The sequence below is a fragment of the Pinus tabuliformis genome, chromosome 5_2, assembly GCF_031772625.1.
Source record: "Pinus tabuliformis cultivar Carrire ecotype Pingquan chromosome 5_2, CPIR1, whole genome shotgun sequence".
NCBI classification, from domain to species: Eukaryota; Viridiplantae; Streptophyta; class Pinopsida; order Pinales; family Pinaceae; genus Pinus; species Pinus tabuliformis.
This window is the reverse complement of record NC_142306.1, coordinates 180,322,253-180,329,967: the sequence shown is the minus strand read 5'-3', so window position 1 is coordinate 180,329,967 and position 7,715 is coordinate 180,322,253. Positions and strand designations below refer to the sequence as shown.

The window sequence follows — 7,715 nt, the reverse complement described above, 5'->3', positions numbered from 1 at the left end:
TTCACTATTTGTGGTCTCTATGTTCTGACATGTTCATTTACATTTTAATCACGAAAGTAGCAACAAAGAACTTCCTCTCTGCACCAAGGCCTAGACTAATGAAAATCCTCTGCGAATTATTAAGGCAAGAAGCACATGAGCACACTCTTAATATTTGATCAAGAATCCTTTGGTGTTCTGCAAGAGCACATAGTGAAATACTAAAGTATATTTCCCCTTATTTATTCTAAACTACGCCTATGAAAAGCCAAGTCTTCCTTTGAGTGCACCCCTTGAGTGCATGAGCACACCCCAAACACCCGAAGCTTAACCGCTTCATCCTTTAGCAATGTGCCCTATGCCCTCCTTAGCCCTTTGAGTTCATGATCACATGATGAAGCCCTAAAGACCCAATATTTGTCCTTTAATAATGTGCCATGCACCCTCCTTTGCCTTCTTGAGCGCATGAGTGCACGTCAGAGCCCTGAAGCCTCTCCCTTCAGCCTTCAACTTTGTGCCATGTGCCCTCCTTATTTCCCTTGAGTCTACAGAGCACTTGGGAAGCCCGAAACCTAATATATTTTCCCTCAGACATGCGTCATACTCCCTCCCTTGAGTGTCTCCCTCTCTTGAGTGCATAAGCACATCTCAAAGCCTTGAAGCTTTTTCTCTTTATCTCTTTAGCCTTTCAAAGTGCGTCCTTGCACCCAAAATATTTGCTTTCTTATTCCTTAATAGGGTGAACCTTCATAGGGTGAATACTTCAACAAACAGAAGCTACATTTAGAGCAAAGACATGAGTGGCAACCATATCGCCAACTGACCACTTCATCAGTTACTATAAGTCCCAATCATCAAAGATAGTGACCTGTGATGTATCATCACATGATGATGTGGATGTTATGGTGTAATGATGTAATCATTGAAAATACAATTAAGTGGAAGTCCAAGAGTCATGATGGACAAAAGAGCCATAAAAGTCCAAAAGGCATGTAATATCGAGAGTCATATGTAATTCCAAAAGTAATTTGGAATTCCAATGGTTGTAAAAGTCCAAAGGTCATTAGGAGTTGGAAATTCAAGAGTTTTGAGGATGTGAAAGGTCTGCGTCAAGTTATAAAAGGATCCTCATTACTCATGAAAAAAAAAGTAACCTTGAATTCTCCCCCAAGGCATTAGAGAGATAGATTTAGTAATTTTGGTGAGCAAGTAGTGGTTGTAATGCTCCACTATTTAGGCAAGTGATGTTCATTGTACTTATGCATCTTGGAGCTTTTGATTAATACTTGAAGCCTTTTGGCCAACACATTTTCATACATGGATTTTGGATGTTTTAAGACTACTCTTTGAATGTTTATGATTCATTTTCACTTTCACATGTACTAAAGTAATTGAACTATTTCAGTGACTTTGGTGCTTAACTTATTGGAAATGTGTTATAATGTTTTGCAACTAGCTCACAAAAAAACATAAAAGATAGATCAGCGACTTAAAAATTATCCACTTCAAGGGGGAAACCTCCTTTACATTACCTAAATGAAAAATTCTTGGATGATACAAATGACAAGACCTCCTTTGTATATAGGAGTCTAACAAGTCACAATATAATCAAAGCCTACATAACAATAATAGTTTGGGTGTACTGTTTAATCTGCAGCTCTTTTAATTGAGATCTGCAGCTCTTCCTTGACACCGACACCCATCATAGTTGGCCTTTCTGTGCCTGCAGTCCCGCCTATAGGGGGCTTGTTTTGCAGAGGATCCACGAGACCTTCCACTCCGTAACCCCACATTTTGTAATTGTCGAGATCTTTGTAATTTGTATAAGGCCTGGATGATTACGTTGGCAGTACTTTAGAAATCTGCACCTTTTGCTGTGGGTCGTGTGGAGGGCTTTAAATCTATGACTTCCAGGATTTTCACGTGGCTCTTCAGATCTTCACACTGCTGCTCTTTAGATATTCACTCTGTGGCTCTTCACACTTTAGATTTGTGGCTCTTCACCTCAGATCTTCACGCTGCGGCTCTCGTGACTGTCTTCCAGGATTTCCACGCGGCTCTTTAGATCTTCACACTGTGGCTGTTCAGATCTTCACTCTGCAGCTCTTCATGCTTCAGATCTGTGACTCTTCACCTCATATCTTCACACTGCGGCTCTCGTGACCGTCTTCCAGGATTTCCATGGTGCTCTTCAGATCTTCACACTGCAGCTCTTCAGATCTTCACTCTGCGGCAATCTTTCTGTGCCCTTCTGTGGCCCTCGGCACTGGTGCTACATCTGTCAAACTTATGGCTTCCCAAGAGAGCATTCCCTAGATGGCTCCCAGCTTCGCAAAAATATCTGTTGGCTCAGTTTCGTCCACCTTTGGGGGGAAAGCTCCTGCCCATATCGTCAATGAGGCCCCAACTCCCACTATCCAGGTGGTCCAAGCCTCACTTGATGAGGCTTTGAAGTTCTCTAAAACTGCCCTAATATGGCGACTCAATGGTTTTTGGCCGTGGCTGACAGCTCTCCATAGTTGGATCTCGGAGGTATGGAAACATCTAATTCCCGATGCAATTAATATCTACCCCTTTGCTAGGGGTTTCTTTATAGTAGATTTTGAAAACCCTGAAAGTAGACAATGTATTCTATATTTCGGCCCTTGGTTTTGGGAAAACTTAGGCCTATTCATGAGGCCATGGAGCCCATCATTCGATCCCTCAACAATAGTCATAACATCAACACTAGTTTGGGTGAGATTACCAAACCTACCCTTGCATCTCTGGAATTTCTCTTCGCTAAAAGCCATTGGAAATGCAATTGGGAAATTTTACTGCAAGTTCCCATAAATAGAGGAATATACTAGAACCACCTATGCACGCATCTGTGTGGAAATGGAATTCAGTACCGGATTCCCAGCTGAAATACACCTAACAAGTAAAGACTATGTGTGGAACCAGAAACTCGATTATGAAAGTGTCCTCTTCAGACGTAGATCTTGCTTTAAGACAGGCCACCTAGCTAAAAAATGCCCAAAAGCCTCCCAGAAAAATTTTGCTAGAAAAAATCACCACAGATCTACCTAGTGGGAAGGAGCACAAAAAGAACACTATACTATCATCAAAGAAGAATACTCTCGAGAACACTCTGAAATTGGGCAAGAAAGAAACAACTCTCAAGACAAGTAGGGGAAAAGCCTCGCCCAAAAACAAAGGAGTGAACTCAACAACCCCTCAAGCATCAACAGTTATGAGGATTCGAATACCACACAAAATAAATCTTCATTTAACAGCAAAGTAGATCTCCTAGACCAAACTTCTTCTCCAACTATCTTCAAAAGGACGAACACAATAGATGGCGAAGCTAAGAAACCAATGCCCCAAGAACCAGAAGGGATGAAGGAGATGAAAGATAAAGAAAGTTGGAAGATCGTAGAGAAAAAAAAAAGAAAGCTACAGCACCAACCTCGCCAAGAAAGATGAGGAGCCAGACAATTAGAAACTAAGAAAATGATACGTCCGATAGACCAATTTGGTCTCAGTGGACGTTAACCACCACCATCATCATCATCATCAATAATGTAAAGGAACAACAATAACAATGTTGGGATTCTATGGGTCACACCAATAACAATATGGGGGCTACATGGGCACACAAATAAAAATAAGGGGGCTACACTACTATTATGGGGACCTAACATGCCCCTCTCCTTAAAAAATGTGTTGTCCTCAATGCTTGAGAAGTTATGGATGCTTCTGTATAAAATTATCATCCTCCCATGTGTAATCATCAGCAGGTAAGTTCTCCCACTTAATGAGATACTATGAAATTGATTGATTCCATAGATGTCGGGTTCTTGTTTCCATGATTGATTCATGCTCAAATATGATTTTTCCTTCTTTGTCAAGTTCTGGAAACACTGTTTGAACTAGAAGCTTGTCATCGATAACCTTCACTAAGCATGAAACATGGAAAATGAGGTGTACTTGTGAAGATGCAAGGAACTCCAACTTGTATGCCATAGTACCAATATTTTCCAACTCTTTGTAAGGACCGTAGTACTTGGGTGATAATTTATTATCCTTCTTAGCTTGCCTAAGAGAAATTTGTTGGTATGGTTTTAGCCATAAAAATATCCATTCACCTACATCAAAACTTCTTTCACTGCGATGTTGATCTACATATTGCCATCATTCAATTTTGTGCCAGAGTGAGGTTATCCTTAAGGAGTTGGAGAAATGGTTGTTGATGCTCGACATGATCTTCCATTGCTTGAACCTTACAATTGTCTCTTAAATATGATGTGATGGATAGTGGATGATATCCATAAAGTGTCATAAATGGGGTCACTTTTATGGCAGTATGGAAGGAAGTGTTATACCACAATTCACCTAGAGGTAACCACTTGGGCCATTGTGTTTGTTTATCAGATACAAAGCAACAGAGATATCCTTCCAAACATTTGTTCACTATCCCAGTTTGCCCATTAGATTGAGGATGATAAGGTGAGCTATGAGCTAATTGAGTACCAAGACAAGAAAATAATTCCATCCAAAAACTTCATGTAAAAATGGGACCTTTGTCACTTACTAGAATATTTGGGTGTCCATGAAGCTTTTGAATTGTTTCCATAAATGCAGTAGCAACTGTATTGGATTTAAAAGAATGAGATAATTCAAAAAAGTGTTCATACTTGGTAAGTCTATCAACTACCACCACGATGACACTCTTTCCTGCATACTTGGGTAAACCTGTGATAAAATCCATTGAGACCTCCTCCCAATGTTGACTTGAAATGACTAAATGTTGTAACAAACCTGGGGTATTAATTGTCTCAAATTTATTTTGTTGGCAAACCAAGCATTGTACCACAAATTTCTGAATATCATATTTAAGGCCATCCAAAAAAAATCATTCTTCACCCTATGGTAAGTTTTTAAAAATCTCAAGTGTCCTAAGGGAGATATGTGCAATTTGAAAAGAATGTCTTGCTTCAATTGGGAATTCTTACAAAGATATAAGTGATCTTTGTACCATAATGAATCATTTTTCCATGTAAATCCATCAAATATACTGGGATATTGCTACAACTTTTGAATGAGTGGCCACAGCTATTCATCATTCTTCAATTCATTCCTTGCTTCAATTATCCACTCAGGTTGGATAATCAAAATGGCAGAAAGAAATGCTTCCACATCCTCATCCTTTCTTGAGAGTGCATCTGCAACAACATTTTTCTTCCCCTTTTTGTATATGATTTCAAAGTCATAACCCAACATTTTTGTCACCCATTTTTGTTTCTCTTATGAAGACAATATTTGTTCCAAAAAGAATTTAAGAATATCATAATATGTTTTTACTCATCCTTGGAATTTTAAGACTTTTCAGAGACATGATATTTTATCTTTAATTTCATGTCGGAATTTTAAGGTTTTTCATAGTCATGATATTTTATTTTTAACTTCATTATTAAAATATGTTGACAATTTACCCCGAAAAAGATAAATAAATAAATAAATATTCCAGCATCAATAGTTTTCATTTTCAGGGTGTTTTTTGCACAAAAAGATTGGCTTTTACTTCCATTTTTAAAAAATGTTGAAAATTTACCCCAAAAATGTTGTTTTTTCATGTTTTTTGGGGGTTTTGGGGCTAAAGTACCTATTTTGAGGTAATAATTCCCATTTGATTGGTAACTATGTTAACACTTAGAGAATACACATGTGATGACTCTTAATACTTTTGATGGAAGTATACAAAGTAAAAGTAGGCTCTAAAATTTGGATGTAGGCCAAAATTTTGGACGATATTGTAGCAATGACAACAATTGGTGACACACTAGCTAAAAGCTAGCTTCTCTGGGTTGGCTAATTCTTTCATCCACGGTCTAGTTCTTTAGTGGGTATTGATTCATCATGCAGATCACTTTGGTTTCCCCACATACCCTGTGAATAAACATAGTCCTCTCTATCCTTTCTTTGTTGAACACAAACATAAGACCAACAATATCACATTGTTTGAAATTAGGAAAGGGTAGTATAGTTCGCGAGCTTTAGATTCTCAAAGTATAGTATTTCATCTCTGGTGTTACTCTACTACTAGTAGGCCTAGACAATACCTTGATGGAGTCACTCTAGGAACACAAACATTTCTCCACTGCGAGTGAGCTTGGACAGTACCCTGATGGATTCTCTTGCTTCACCTCCCTGTGTAGGAAGTCTTTCTCTTCTTTCACCCTTTATTTATGTTATATATATATATAGGATTGTGCATATACACTTCTCCATTTCATGGGAAGAAGATTGATTCTAACTTAATTAGAGAATATGAGTTTGTTCCTTCAAAGAAGCATATGTAAGACCTCTGATTTTGGTTTTCTCATTTATATTTTCCCCTTGTCCTTCTCTACTTAACTGGATAAGCATGGAAAAAATTGAAATGTAAAGAATCGAGTGAAGGTGTAAGGTTTCCATAATAGAAATGGGTATCATGGCTCAACACAAAGCTCTCTTTGTTGAGAAATGACAACAAGAAATTCCAATTCAATTTGTCCTTGAATTAAACTATGAATTAAATTTGAATTCATTCTCATAGTAACTTAAAATTGTTTAATTAAGTTTATTAAACTTACTTAACTTAGGAAATTTGAGTTGGAAGTATTTCTACTGTCATGTGTATGTTCTCCCTACTTTGGAGGAGTCTAGTATGAGTTAATTTTAAGTTGTAAAATAGAAGACTTAGTTTCATGAGTTAGTTCTGTTAAATTAGTTCTCAAATTAATTGAGAGAACTAATAGAGTTTACAGTCAGTGGTGTTACTAATGAACTGCACCAGTGCTACTCTTGTTAACTAAATATTTACTCATCAAAAACTCATGCATGTTGATTCTAAGAAAGACCCAGTTGAGACTAGAGTGTAGGGACAGTGCACTATTTGTTTTAGATTTTTCTAAGTTGCGCTCACGGTGCATGCATTCAAGAACTAACCCTTGAGGGATTATGTGGTTTTTAGAGGCTTTATTTCCATTTAAATACAATCTATCCTCCATAGGAATTACACATTGGAATAGAGACTTGGAGAGCTTGTGAAGAGGCTAAGCTTTGGCCTTGATCTTGGTTACGAGTTGGAGATTGAATTTGTTGAGTGTTGGGTTTGTTTTAGAGAGAGCAATAATTGTAATTTCATCTTGATTTTCTAGATTAATACATAATAGATAGTGGGGTTTTGAGATGCGGATATCGCCAGATATTTATTGTGTTATGTTCCTTTGATTCTCTTCCTCTATTGATTATTGTTTTCTTGATGTTTACGGGCTTCCGCTGTAAAGAGTAGAAGTAGATTCTTGTCTCTTTCTTTAGCAAATTACATTAGCTTGTGAATCTACAGGATTTTCTACATGCATTAGGGGAATTTTTAGGTCTAAAATGAGCCTCCTAAGAAAAATGTAAAACCAAAATCAACTTTATAAGAACCAATAGGATTCAGGTGATGATGTTAACCAGGGGGATGAATCACCACTTTTGGAGTAAAAAAGTAAAAAGATTAAAAAATAATAAAATAATAATACTAACTTGAAATAATAAGATAATAATACTACCTTTTCAACTTATCTCCCTAAGGTACTCAAATTTTGAGTGATAGTACTCGTTGGATGCAAAATTCATTTCCTCATCCAAGGAGTACCCATGTTACATACTTTCGATCGACCCTACTACACAAAAATTGAGAAATACATGAAAAGATGTGATTGCAA

General features: G+C 37.4%; 1 pseudogene; it reads right to left on the bottom strand.

The window, feature by feature from the left end:
- Window positions 1-1,625: 1,625 nt before the first annotated feature.
- LOC149158129 (protein TORNADO 1-like) overlaps window positions 1,626-7,715 on the bottom strand; it is a 56,933-nt pseudogene continuing 50,843 nt past the window's right edge.